At 39.1% G+C, this 13,905-nt stretch overlaps 1 pseudogene; it reads right to left on the reverse strand.

Annotated features, from left to right (window-relative positions):
* Positions 1-12,545: 12,545 nt before the first annotated feature.
* On the reverse strand, positions 12,546-13,683 carry LOC102836224 (annotated as a pseudogene).
* Positions 13,684-13,905: the final 222 nt, after the last annotated feature.

Genomic DNA, 13,905 nt, shown 5'->3' on the forward strand with positions numbered 1-13,905 from the left:
TTCCTTTGAAGGCACATCCTCTGACAGTTGGGAACCTCATCTATATCCAGGATTTTAATATCCATTTTTATGCTTCTGCTTCCAGCTATGAGTAACTGGCCTTAGGATGGTTTAAGGGTCAATCATCCCACCAACAGCAACAAGAATCTCAAAACCACAACTGGAAACAATGGTTTATTCATATCTTCTAACTTTTTATGCAATGATTCTCGCCTTTAGAGAAAACAAAACAACTCTGTTTCTTGCTCTACCTGCTGAAGTATTAAATTAGTTCTTAGTCAGAATAATGCAATATTCTGGCACAATATTTTATAACTTGGCCTGTTAAGTGTCAGCTATGATTTATCTCCTCTCACCTCTCCCACTGCTCCACTCCCAACCTCATTCTGTACAAACTCCTCTTGTTATGACTCGAGACAATGAGTCTTCATTCTGTTCTTTGCTCTCATCTTTCTTTACCACATGATATTTTCACTTGCTGTATTTGCTGTCTAGAATGCTTCCTTTACTTTACTGTTGTTGTTGTTGTTGTTAAGTGCCATCGAGTCGGGTCCGACCCATAGCGACCCTGTACAGGGTTTCCGAGGGTGTAAATCTTTACGGGAGTAGAAAGCCTCATCTTTCTCCCACAGAGTGGCTGGTAGTTTCAAACCGCTGACCTTAAGGTTTGCAGCCCGATTCGTAACAACTATGCTACCAGAGCTCCTTTACTATCCCTGCTTAATTCATTGTTTAGATATTATCTCAAGCAAACTTTCTCAAGGAAGACTTGCCTGTCCTTCCCGACAAGGTGCATTCCCACTATGGAGGCCTTGAAAAGCCTTTGTATGTCTGCTTCATACTAATAAAACAGGTATGCCTTTATGTTAGGGTGACTGAGGAGTCAGTAGAGTACAGTATAGTGGCCAAGTGCAGGGATTTGGAGCCAAGACTTGGATTTATGGCACTTCTTAATGCCTCAGTTTCCCTATCTTTGAAAGAGGGACAGTAATGGAATTTACCTTTAAATGATTCTGTGTAAATAAATTACTTAGAACAGTGCCTGGAACTTAGTAAATATGTTAAGTGTCAGCTATAATTTAAAAAAACTTTAAATTTTCATTTGTCTCACTATTTTCATTCATTATTTTACCCTAAGTGCCAACACAGCGTCTGATACAGAGTAGGTATGTAGTAAATGTACAAAAGAAAGGTCACATAAATAAATGCAAAGCAGATTTTAAATCTATAAAAAAATTGTGTAGATGAAAAGTAGAAATTCTGCATTGTGCTTTAAAAATTATTCTATTGCCCAACCCAAAGGAGCTCTGGTAGCATAGTGGTTAAGTCAGGCTGCTAAGCTCAAGGCTGAAACTACCAGCCTTTCCACAGAACAAAGATGAGGTTTTCTGCTCCAGTAAGGATTTAGAGCCTAGGAAACCTTATGCAGGGTCGCTGTAAGTCAGAACCAATTCCATGGCATACCACCACCATTACCCAACCCAGCACATTGCTATCTAGTCATTTCTGACACATAGTGACCCTGTAGAATACAATATAACTGCCCTGTAGGGTTTCCAAGGTTGTAAGTCTTTACAGAAGCAAACTGCCAGATGTTTCTCCTGAAGCATGATGGGTAGGTTTGAAACACTGACCTTGCTACTAGCAGTTGAATGCCTAACCACTGCATCATAGTCGCTAGTTTTACTTTCTCACGTATGCATTGAGGAAAATACATAGAGGTGATTTCCTAAATCTAAGAGAATGTCTTTTTTTAAGTTTTTATTGTGAATTATGTTTTGCCCAAACAATTTACATGGTCTATTCTGGAGAATGTTCCGTATGCGCTGGAAAAGAATGCGTATTGTCCTGTTACTGGGTTGAATGCTCTGTTCAGTTGGCTGATTGTGTTGTTTAGCTCCTACATGTTTTTGCCAAGTTTCTTTCTGGTTGTTCTATCAATTTTTGAAAGCAGTGTACTAAAATTGCCCACTATTATTGTAGATTCATCTATTCCTTTCTTCAAATCTATTAGAGTTTGCTTTATATATTTTGGAGTTCTTTCATTGGGAGCATAGATATTTATTGTGGTTGTGTAATCTTGTTCAATTGTCCCTTTAATCATGAGATAATGGCCATCTTTATCTATTATGCTTGTTTTCACCTTATTATCAGAGATTAGTATTGTCACTCCTGATTGTTTTTTTTTCCCTGTTCGTTTTTGATTGCGATTAGCTCAGTATATTTTTTCCAATCCTTTGACTTTTAATCTGCTTTTGTCGTTTTGTGTAAGATATGTTTCTTGCAGACAGCATATTGAAGGATCTTGTTTTCATATACATTCTGTCACACTCTGTTTCATAACTGGTACGTTTAATCCATTTACATTCAGTGTCATTATCAATAGGTATTAATTAATTGCTGCCATTATGTTTGTTTTTTTGTGGTGCTGCTGCTTCATTTTTCTGTGTGTCTTCCTGTGCTGAGTTCATGGTTTTTGTGTTATTTCTTGTGTCTTTCCTCATAGCTCTAATATTTCCATGTTCTTCTTGGATTTTCATTTTCTTGGTATGTTGTGAAGTGTTAATTTTTTTTGAGGTTATCTTATATTCCATTAACTTTTCCTTCCATTTAGTGCAGTCTATTTTATCTTGTAAGCTACCTGATCATCTCACCATCTGGATCTCTGTTCCTACATGTTTCCCTTTTTTCACATAGTAATTGTTTTGATCATAGACAGACTTCCCAGATACTTTTATAGTTTTGTTCTGTTCTTGGCTCTTCCATTTGTCGATTGAGTTCTGGGAGTTGCTGCCACATATGTCAATCTCTGGTTGTTGTCTGTTCTTGTTGGTTCTCAGTCCATAGAACTCCCTTTTGGATGTTTTGTAGTATAGGGTTGGCTTTGGAAAAATCCCTTAGTTTCTGTTTATCCTGGAATGTTTTGATTACACCATTGTATTTGATTAATAGCTTTTCTGGATAAAGGATTCTTGGTTGGCAGTTTTTTCTTTCAGAGTTTTATATATGTCTCCCCATTGCCTTCTTGCCTGCATGGTTTCTTCTGAGAGATCCAAGCTTAATCGGACTTGCTTGCCTTTGTATGTAATGCTTCTTTTTTCCTTAGCTGCTCTATCTTTGATTTTGGAGAGCTTGATTATCATATGTCATGGAAATTTTCTTTTAGGGTCAATCCTTCCTGAGGTTCATTGAGCTTCTTGAATGCTTATCTTTTCACTTTTCAGGATGTTAGAGAAATTTTCTTCCAGAAGCTCTTCATATATCTCCTCTGTGGACTTGTGTGATTCTTCCTATTCCAGAATGCCGATAATTCTTAAGTTATTCATCTTCATGTTGTACAACTTGAATCTTAGACCTTCTTTGGACTTTTTTATCCTTTTTCCTTCTTGCTCTTCTATCTTAGTAGTATTGAGAGATTTGTCTTCCAGTTCACTAGTTCTGCCTTTCTTCTCTTTAATTCTACTCCTTTGGCCTTTCATTGTATTGTCTATTTCTGATATTCTATCATTAATCGTTTGGACCTCTTTCTGTAGGTTTTGAATTGTTTCCAGTGCTGTATCTATCTTGTTTGATTGTTCCTGTAGCACTTTCCTGACTTCTTCCTTATTTTTCTCACCTCCTTTGAAAAGTGTTTTGAAATATTTGTTAATCATTTTTCTGAATTCCTTCTCAGACATTTCCAAGGTCTTCCAGAATGGAGTCTAGGTCTACATCTAGGTCATTTGTCTCAGACATTTTATCCTGTTTCTGGACATGTACTGATATGGTCATCTGTTTTTGCTTCTTAGACATATTCAGTGGTTAGCTGTAGCCTTAATACTTAATTGAGTGTGTGTTTTGGTATTTTTTATGCTTTCTGATTGCCTGTAGGTAGGTGATCAGGAGATGCACTTCCCTTTTCACTCTTCTTATTACTTAACTTAGAGCAACTTTCACAGGTGTTGTGTGCCTCCCTGGTGTATGGCAGTTGGTATTGGTTCTTGCCTGGATTATGGGGTTTTATAGGGTGTGATTGTAGCTTGACTATATGGCAGCAATTGCTGTCTCTTCTTGGGTAGTATAGGGAGAGAAACAGCCCCCTAAAGGTAAAAGGGGGGACCAAATCAAACCAAAACAAAACAAAAAAACAAAGACAAAATAGCAACAGCAAAAAACAAAACAAAAAACAGATTTGATACTGTAGTCTATAATCACAGAAAAGAGAGAGGAGCGAGAGAGAGAGATAAAAAAAATTGTAGCCAATATGAGTATGACTTTAATATTCTCTTTCAGCTTCTTGCCTTCAAGGCTGCCTGATAAATTTCAACCACTGTTGGTCATTATGCTATACCTCAGGATTTAAGTTTTGGTTTGTTTTGTTTTTAGTCTCTCTCCCACTCCACAACCTCTGTTCTGGCCTTTTCCCTATTAATAAACAGTTCAGGGCTGGCTGTGGCCATTTTGTACTGACGTTTGGTTTTAAGCAGGGACCGTCCCTTTAAATTCTGAGAGGATCTGTGCACATGCATGGTGGAAGAACCCTCCAGTGGTGGGGTGTGGGGTGTACACTCACTCAGGCACCCCCTCTAGTCACCAGAATAGAGTTGCACAGACAGCGAGAGGCCAATGAACAGATACCAAATAATCAGCTTGAATTTCTGGATGTTCCCTGTCTATGTACTGCTGCAACTGTTTTTCAATTATATTTAGCAAAATTTTATTTGCATGTGATATTAATGATATTGTTCAGTGTTTTATCATTCTGTTGGGTCACCTTTCTTTGGAATGGGTACAAGTATGGATCTCTTCCAATCGGTTGGCCTGGTGGCTGTCTCTGAAATTCCTTGGCACAGACGACTGAGTGCCTCCAGAGCTGCATCAGTTTGTTGAAACATTTTAATTTATATTCTGTCAGTTCTTGGATTCTTGATTTGCCAGTGCCTCAGTGCAGCTTGGACTTCTTCCTTCAGTACCATGGTTTCTTATTTGTATGGTACTTCTTGAAATGACTGAAAATCAGCAAATTTTTTTTTGGTACAGTGAGTCTGTATTCCTTCCATCTTCTTTTGATGGTTCCTGCATCAGTCAATATTTTGCTCATGGAATTCTTCTAAATTGTAAGTTGAGACTTGATTTTTTTCTTTAAGCTTGTGAAATGCTCAGAATGTTCTTCCCTCTTGGTTTTCTAACTCCAGGTCTTTGCCCATTTCATTATAATACTTACTGTTTTTCTCGAACTGCCCTTTGAAATTTTCTGTTCATCTTTTTATTGTCTCATTTCTTCCAGTTGTTTTAGTTTCCCTACATTCAAGAGCAAGTTTCAGAGTTTCTTTTGATGTCCATTTTGGTCTTTTCTGTCTTTTCAATGAATTGTTGCTTTCTTCATGCATAATATCCTTGATGTCATCTGACAATTTGTCTCTTCTGTGATTCAGTGCATTTCATGTATTCTTGAGATAGTCTCTAAATTCAGTTGGGATATTTTCAAGGTTCTTTTGTACTTTAGCTCCCATGGACTTGTTTTAATTTTCTTCAGCTTCAACTTGAACTTGCATATGAGCAATTAACAGTCTGTTCTGCAGTTGGCGCTTAACCTTGTTCTTACTGATGATGTCAGCTTTTCCAGCATCTTTCTCCACATATAGTCCATTTGATGGAGTCCTGTTATGGGGCTGTAGGGTAAGCACTGGACAGTAAGATTGGTTTGAACTGCAGTGGTCAGCAGCTCAAATCTACCTGCTGCTCCTTGGAAACCCTACACAGGGTCGGTATAAATCAGCATTAAACAATAATAGTCCATTTGATCTCTCTGTAGTTCATCTGGTAAGGTTCATGTGTTTATTCACTGTCTATGTTGTTGAAAAAGGTATTTACAGTAAATAGGTCGTTGGTCTTGCAAGATTCCATCACACAATCTCCAGTGTAATGGCAAATATTTTCTTGTACAATAACAATTTTAAAAAATGGAGATCTTCATGGGTCTTGGCATAAATTTCTCCCTGAGTCTTGGAGATACTTAGTGCAGTGGCCCTGATTTTAAAAGATATGTACCATTCCTGGCTCTTCTTTGTTGTACTGAAGTCACTTTCTCTGCTTGCTTATCTCTCCTTTTATCTCTTGTAAGATAAAAACAAATGCAAACCACACCCTAGGGAAACTCTTTACTCAGGGCTGTAACGGAGTAAGCCCTGAAAAATATCCCAACTGAATTTAGAGTTCAAACTGACCTTGCAGTCCAGTGTATTAACTCTCATTACCACACCAGGACTCTTTACTATAGGAAAATATCTGAATACTTATAATCTTGTAAATTAGAGCTTCTCAGTCCTGATTGTATTGATTATATGTCTAGATGAAGCCTTAAGGTATTAAGAATTGTTCAGGTGAGTGATAAACACAGCAAGCTCAAGAGACATAGATTCTTTCTGCTTTCCTCTTTTTTCCTATCTCCCATAGAACTAATCACCAAGTTCTGCTGATTTTAGGTCCGAAATGACTCTGAAATCTCAGGACATCTCAAATATAATTTGGCCCCAAACCAAATCTTGATATTTTCACTTTCAACCTCCATTCCTTCCCATATTCCTAAGCTTTGAAATGATCATTGATTATTTTCTTACCTTCACATTTAATCCATCCAATTCTGTCAGCTCTACTTTCAAAATTTCTTATAATTCAAATGTACAAGGTGCTATGTAATCTGGTCCTAGCTTCCTCTTTAAACTCACTGTCTACCTGTCTTTCTCTTTCTTACTGCACTCCATCCACACTACTCATACTGCTATCCCTTGAAGGCAACATGCATGCTCTTGCTGTTTTCTCATTCCAGAATAATATTTTCTTCATATTTCTGCATGGTTCATTTTTTCAACTAATTGAGGTCTTTTCTCAAATTATCAGCTCTTTCAATAATTGTCTATTGTTGAGAGCTGAATATTTCCTAGAAAATGGACCTAAAGCTATATGATATTTTCACCTTTGCAGAATCAAATTGTCCTTGAGTAATTTCCAAATATCAAAACAAATTCCAATGTTATCAGGTACCAAGTTTTTGGTTATGCACTGATTAAGAAGATATGGGATAATCAGAAGTGGTCTTATTAGATTTCTGAGTTTATATATGAAGTCTTTGATAAGAAAATGTCTTTGGAGCAATATAGAGATATCTCCTAATTAATATTAGTGCTACCCCCTCTGGATAATGCTAATATGACAGTACAGTATGTGTGTGTATGTGTTTAGGCATATTTATATAGCATTAAACCTTTTTTCTTAAAATTTTCCATTTGTAAAAATAATATTACCCTGGATTTCATCAATTTCAATGGATTCAATGACACTTAACAGCAACAACAAATCTTTACAGAAGCAGATTGCCTCATCTTTCTCCCAAGATGCTGCAGGGTTTGAACCGTCGACCTTGTGGTTAGCAGCGCAAGGTTTGACCCACTGTGACACCAGGGCTCCTTTAATAGGGGAAATCTTTCATAAATATCTAATTCCCCTTCTCTGAGATCTGTAGGCTCACCACTAGACTACTAATTGCAAGGTCACACAAATGTTGAAGGGCGCAACTACATACTGAAAAGTTGGTTGAATGAATCTACACAGAGGTACATCTGAAGACAAGTCTAGTGATCTACTTCTGAAAGGTCATATCCTTGAGACCCCAATAGAGCCATTCTATTCTGCACACATTGGTTGAGATCTGTACTGATTCAACGACAACTAATAAGATCTTTACTACTATTCTAGGACTTGTAGGGAGGAGTAGAGTGAATTGTCTAACATCTAAGTTCTGAAATTTCAGTGGTAATACTTTATCAGCAATGTTTTTCTGGGGAAGGAAGGGTAGAAAGATAACTACTGTATTTATTTCCGTCTCCTTCAAATGATCAGACTGATAGGGAAACTGGAGCTGCCATGGCGATGAAGGTGCTTTAGAATTTCCTCACATCTACTGCCACCATGTGGGCATTCACATTTACTGAATTCAAACGCGTTTCCCTTTTATGGCTTGTCCTAAGACAAAACAAGGATACACTGCACGGTTTTAAATCAGGAAAGTGTGCAGCAGGGCTGTATCCTTTTACCATATTATGTCTGTATGCTGTGCCAACAATCTGACAGGTTGGACTATATAAAAAAGAACACAGCATCAAGATTGGAGGAAGATTCCTTAAAACCCTGCCATATGCAGATGACACAAACTTGGTTGCTGATCCTGAAGAAGATTTGAAGCACTTGCTGGGGAAGATCAAATACTCAGTATGAATTATACCACAATGTACAGAAAACAAAAGTCCTCACAACTATACCAATAAGCAACATCATGATAAGTGGAGAAAGGATTGAAGTTGTCAAGGATTTCATTTTACTCATGGGAGCTGGTGTTGTTAGATGCGAACGAGTCGGTACCGACAAACAGTGACCCCTATGCACAACAGAAAAAAGCACTGCCTAGTCCTGCACCAACATCACAATTAATTGAACTCATTGCTGCTGCCACTGTGGCAATCCATCTCACTGGGCATCTTCCTCTTCTCCGATCTTCCATTTGACCAAAAATGATTTCCTTTTCCAGGGACTGGTGCCTCCTGATAATATGTCTGAAGTATGAGAGATGATATCTGGCCATTCTGTCTTCCAAGAAGCATTCTTGACTGTACTTCTTCCAACACAGATTGGTTTGTTCTTTTGGCAGCCTATAGTACAGTTAATATTTTCCTCCAACATCATAACTCACATGCATCAATTCTTCTATGGTCTTCCTTATTCACTGTCCAGCTTTTGCATACATATGAGGTTATTGAAAATGCCACGGCTTGGGTCAGGTGCACTTTAGTCCTCAAGCTGACATCTTTGCTTTTCAACATTTTCAAAAGATCTTGTGCAGCATATTTGCCTAATGCAATACATCATCTGATTTCTTGACTGCTGCTTCCATGAGTGTTGATAGTCGATCGAAGAAGAATGAAGTCCTTGACAACTTCAATCTTTTCTCCATTGATAAGAATGTTGTTTATTTGTCTAGTGATGAGAATTTTTGTTTTCTTTACATTGAGATGTAATCTGTACCAAAGGCTGTACTCTTTGATCTTCATCAGTAAATGTTTTAAGTCCTCTTCACTTTCAGCAAGTAAGGTTGTATCATTTGCATATCACAGGTTGTTAATGAGTCTTCCTCCAATCCTGATGCCACGTTTTTCTTCATAGAACCCAGCTTCTCATATTATTTGCTCAGCATACAGGTTGAATAAGTTTGGTGAAAGAATACAACCCTGTCACACACCTTTCTTAATTTTAAAACATTCAGTGTTCCCATGTTCTGTTTGAACAACAGCCTCCTGGTCCAGGTACAGATTCCTCATGAGCACAATTAAAGTGTTCTGGAATACTCATACGTCACAATGTTGTCCATAGCTTATCATGATCCACACAATTGAAAGCCTTTGTGTAGTCAATAAAGCACAGGTAAACATCTTTCTGATATTCTCCGCTTTCAGCCAAGATCCATCGGACATCAGCAATGATATCCCTAGTTCCACGGCCTCTTCTAAATCTGGCTTGAACCTCTGGAAGTTCTCTGTCAATGTATGCTTGGAGCTGTTTCTGTATTACGTTTAGCAAAACTTTACTCACATGGGATATCAAAGAGATTGTCTGATGATTTCCGCATTCCATTGGGTCACCTCTCTTTGGAATGGGCACAAATACGGATCTCTTCCAATCGGTTGGGCAGAGAGTTGTCTTCCAAATTTCTTGGATGAGATGAGTGAGTACCTCTTGTGCTGCCTCACTTCCTTGAAATATTTCAATAGTGGTGGTGGTAGTGTGCTGTGGAGTCGGTTTTGACTCATAGCGACCCTGTATAAGATTTCTGAGGCTGTAAATCTTTATGGGAGCAGAAAGCCTCATCTTTCTCCTACAGAACGGCTGGTAGTTTCAAACTGTTGACCTTGAGGTTAGCAGGCTGATTCATAACCACTGTGCTACCAGAGCGCTCCTTACATGGTAGCTATGAGTAGGAACCAACTAGACAGCACTTAACAACAACAATATATATATATCTGTCAAGGTACACAGGATATTAAAACTAAATCCAGATTCTATTCACTGGCCAGACTGATCTCTCAATATATTCCTGTTGTTTTTTATTAGCCTCATAGCAAGGTGGAATGTGGGTAAATTCCTAAAGCACTAAGACAAAAATATGTAGCCAAAATGGGGAGAGAGAGAAAAAGACTGATGTATCAGAAGACCCTGTATAGTGTTTCTGAGGAGAGTTTGGTAAGTTAGAGCTGTCAACCTTGCAGTTCAAACCGACCTTGCAGTCCAATGCTTTTCCTACAGTGCCACACCAGGATTCCAAAGTACAGGACAAAATTTTTTCTCTTTTAAATGATTGCAGGTAGGCACTCCAAGGCTAAGGATATCAAGCTTGGTAAAGGAGAGGGTCAACAAAGAAGAGGAAGACCCCCCAACAAGATGAGGGGTTGTTAAGTTTAACTCTATTGTTGCAACCACTGTTGCAACAATGGGCTTAAACATAACCACAGTTGTGAAGATGGTGCAGTTTTCCACTCTGTTGTGCATAGGATCATTATGAGTTCAAGCCCAACTTGATGTCACCTAACAACAACTTCCAGGTTAACTAGTGACTGCTTTCTAAGAATACCCAGGGGCCCCCTTTCTTTGGTTTGCCATCTTCTACGGTGCTACCTTTCTCTGTGGTTTTCAAGAGTGGAGCTGTTTCACCAGCATCTCATGTTGGGTACAGCCTGAGGAAATGGAAAGAGAGGAAGTGAACCAGGACAAGCAATTTCCTTTTAAAGAAGTGGAAAATCCTCACATAGGTCACTTCCGGTCATATTCCACTGAAGAGAATTTACTCATACCACCTAGGTACAATGGAATATGGAAAGTGTAGTTTCTTGATGAATTGTCATGCATCCTGCTGATAAAGGGAATGGAATCTATTACTGAAAGGAAGGGAAGAATGAGTACTAGGGAACAGTTAGCAATCAGCATCACATATGCTACTTCCTCTTCATTGAGATGTATTTATATATTTGTTTTTATACTAAAATCCATCTATTTGTATATTTTAAATGGGTCAATTATATGATATGTGAATTATATCTCTGTAATGCTAGAAAAAAAAATACATTTGTATTTCTATATCCAAGCACAGTAGAATCTAAAAAGCAGGGGGAAAAAAATCCATTTAAAATAGCATCAAAAAGTATAAAATACTTAGGAATAAATTTAACCAAGAAAGTTCCAGAGTTATACACTAAAGACTACAAAATATTGTTGAATACAATGAAGGGCATATAAAAACAATAATAATTTAAAAAACCTGTCACATCAATTCTGACCCATGGCAACCATATATAGGATTTCTGAGACAGTAAATCTTTATGGAAGCAGCCAACCTTATCTTTCTCCCAAAGATGCTGGTGGGTTTGAGGCACCAATCTTGTGACTTGCAGCCCAGTGCCTAACCCACAGCACCACCAGGGCACCTTATACATCCAATAGAGTACTTTTTATGCAGATATAGATGATGTTTTGATATAGGCTGTAGCAGGGACAAACCTTAAACACATTATGCTGAATTCTGACTCATAGCAACCCTATGTTGTTGTTGTTAAGTGCCACTAAGTCAGTTCCGACCCATAGCAACCCTGTATAGGGTTTCCGAGGAGCAGCTGGTGAGCTTGAACCGCCAACCTTGCAGTTCAAATGGCTTTGCAGTCTGGCGCATTAACCCACAGCGCCACACCAGGACTCCATAGCAACCCTGTAGGTCAGAGCAAAACTGTCCCATAGGGTTCCAAGGCTATAATCCTTGTGGAAGCTAACTGCTTCATCTTTGTCCTGCAGAACGGCTGTTGAGTTTGAAATGCCAACCTTTTGTTTAGCAGCCCAGCACTTAACCACTGTGCCACCATATTGCATGATTCCACTGATATAAAAGTATCCAGAACTGGTAAATCCACAAAGACAAAGAGCAGATTGGTGGTTACCAGAGGCTGAGGGGTGAGGGAGTGGGAGGGACTGCTGAGTGCGTAGACCAATTAAAAACGCTTTTGAATAGAATAGAGATGGTAGTTGAACAATTCCGTATTCTAAAATATCCCTGAATTGTTCACTGCAAGATAGAACATTTCATTTTTAGTTCACCTCAGTAAAAACAAATAAATAAATAAGTGGTCGGAGATAGAGAGAGGTAGACCTATCAACCAAAAATGGAGAAAAATGTAAAAAAAAAAAAAAATTTTAACAAAGGGGGTGGGAGTCTGCTTGGTCTCAAGAATATGATCACCCTGGTGTCTTTGTCTAACCAAGTCACATCTCTCTACCTGTCAACTGGAAAGTCTGAGGTCTGAACATCTAGCACAAAGACTAGGATTTGAGACTTGCAAGGTCTTTTCCCTTTCCTGTCAATTTCATCATAAACTGGGGTCTTTAGGCTCAAGGGCTATATTTATGAACCAAAAGTTAGACTGATAAATACAAGTCTGTTACCAGGGCCAAAGGATTGTGCTAACTCAAGATTCTTAGCTATAGAAATGACAGCCCTCTCCCACTGACGAATACTTAGAGATAAAAGGATACAGTCTCAGATACTTTAAATACAGAAATAGCAAATTAGAAAGTAGAACTAAATTTGATTTCATTTTAAAAATTCGGTTTGGTCCCCAATTTCCATAGCAGGCCGAGGTCTCAGTGGAGCCTGTGGTCACTGGGATTAGAGACCTTCCGGTCCCAGGAATGCCAGGTCCTCCTATGCCTGTGGGATCTCTCTGGGCTTCTGCATCTACTTCTGTGACTATGCCCTTCAGCATGATCGTTGTGCCAGCTAGAATATTTGGCTGAGCTTCAAGTTCTGTCCGAGTCTCAGGTCTTTTCCTCTCTTTTGTCCTTCCTACTCAAAGACCTGTTCTCATGCTTTGATTTCTCCTACTTGGGTTCCCTCTCCAGGTCTGCTGCTACATCACGCCAGGCCACCCCGACATCAGGGGAGCTGGAGCAGGACTTATAGCCTTCTCTGGGCTCTGCCTTCTGGCCCTTCTCTGAGCTCTTGTTGTTTTGTTTTTTCTAGACAGCCCCCTCCTTTATCACCTTGATTCTGGGTGATGCAGAAGAGAAGGGTGGCAGCTTTGCCTGGACTTCCCGGTTGAGCTTCTTTTTGGTATTCTTTTTTTGCGTGTGTTTCTTTGTGGAGTTATCCTTGTTGGAGCCCTCTGATGAACTCGGTGAGGGAATTGGAGCCCCACAGCCCTTCTCCTGGAGTTCTTTAGTCACAACATCCACGTTTTCTGAGTCCTTGGGAGCACGACAGTTAGACACATGATCCACTCGGATGATTTGTTCTTTAATCTTGATCCCATTAAAATTATCAACAGCCAGAATTGTCCTCTGTTCTTCATAACACAGGAAACAGAATCCTTTGGATTTCCCAGTCTTCTTGTCTCTCAAGAGATTGATGTTGACAACCTCTCCATACTGTGAAAACACACAGATGATGTCTCCTTCAGTCAGGTCATAAGGAAGCCACCTCCCCAGCCCCCACCCCGGGAAGATCCAGTTGTTATCCTTGTACTAGGAGTGCCAGGACACCTTATTGGCCACTCCAAGCTGGACCTCCCGCTCATTCAACTCGATGATCAGTTTTACCTTTCTCAAAGGGTTCATCTTCATTGGATTGTGTTCTGCACCAAGATGTGTGAGATGTATTTAGATTATATCTTCAATATTTCACTTTGAGAACCTCTAGTTGCTTGGGCCATGATTCATCTTGGAACAATACATTTAGTCAGTCAGCTTATGTCTATAAAGTGCCCACCAGTGGGCAGGCATCATTGCAGGAGCTGAAGATGCAGCAGTGGACACAATAATAAAATCCTGGCAGAAGAA

This window comes from Chrysochloris asiatica, unplaced genomic scaffold, assembly GCF_000296735.1.
Source record: "Chrysochloris asiatica unplaced genomic scaffold, ChrAsi1.0 scaffold00002, whole genome shotgun sequence".
In the NCBI taxonomy this organism is placed as follows: domain Eukaryota; kingdom Metazoa; phylum Chordata; class Mammalia; order Afrosoricida; family Chrysochloridae; genus Chrysochloris; species Chrysochloris asiatica.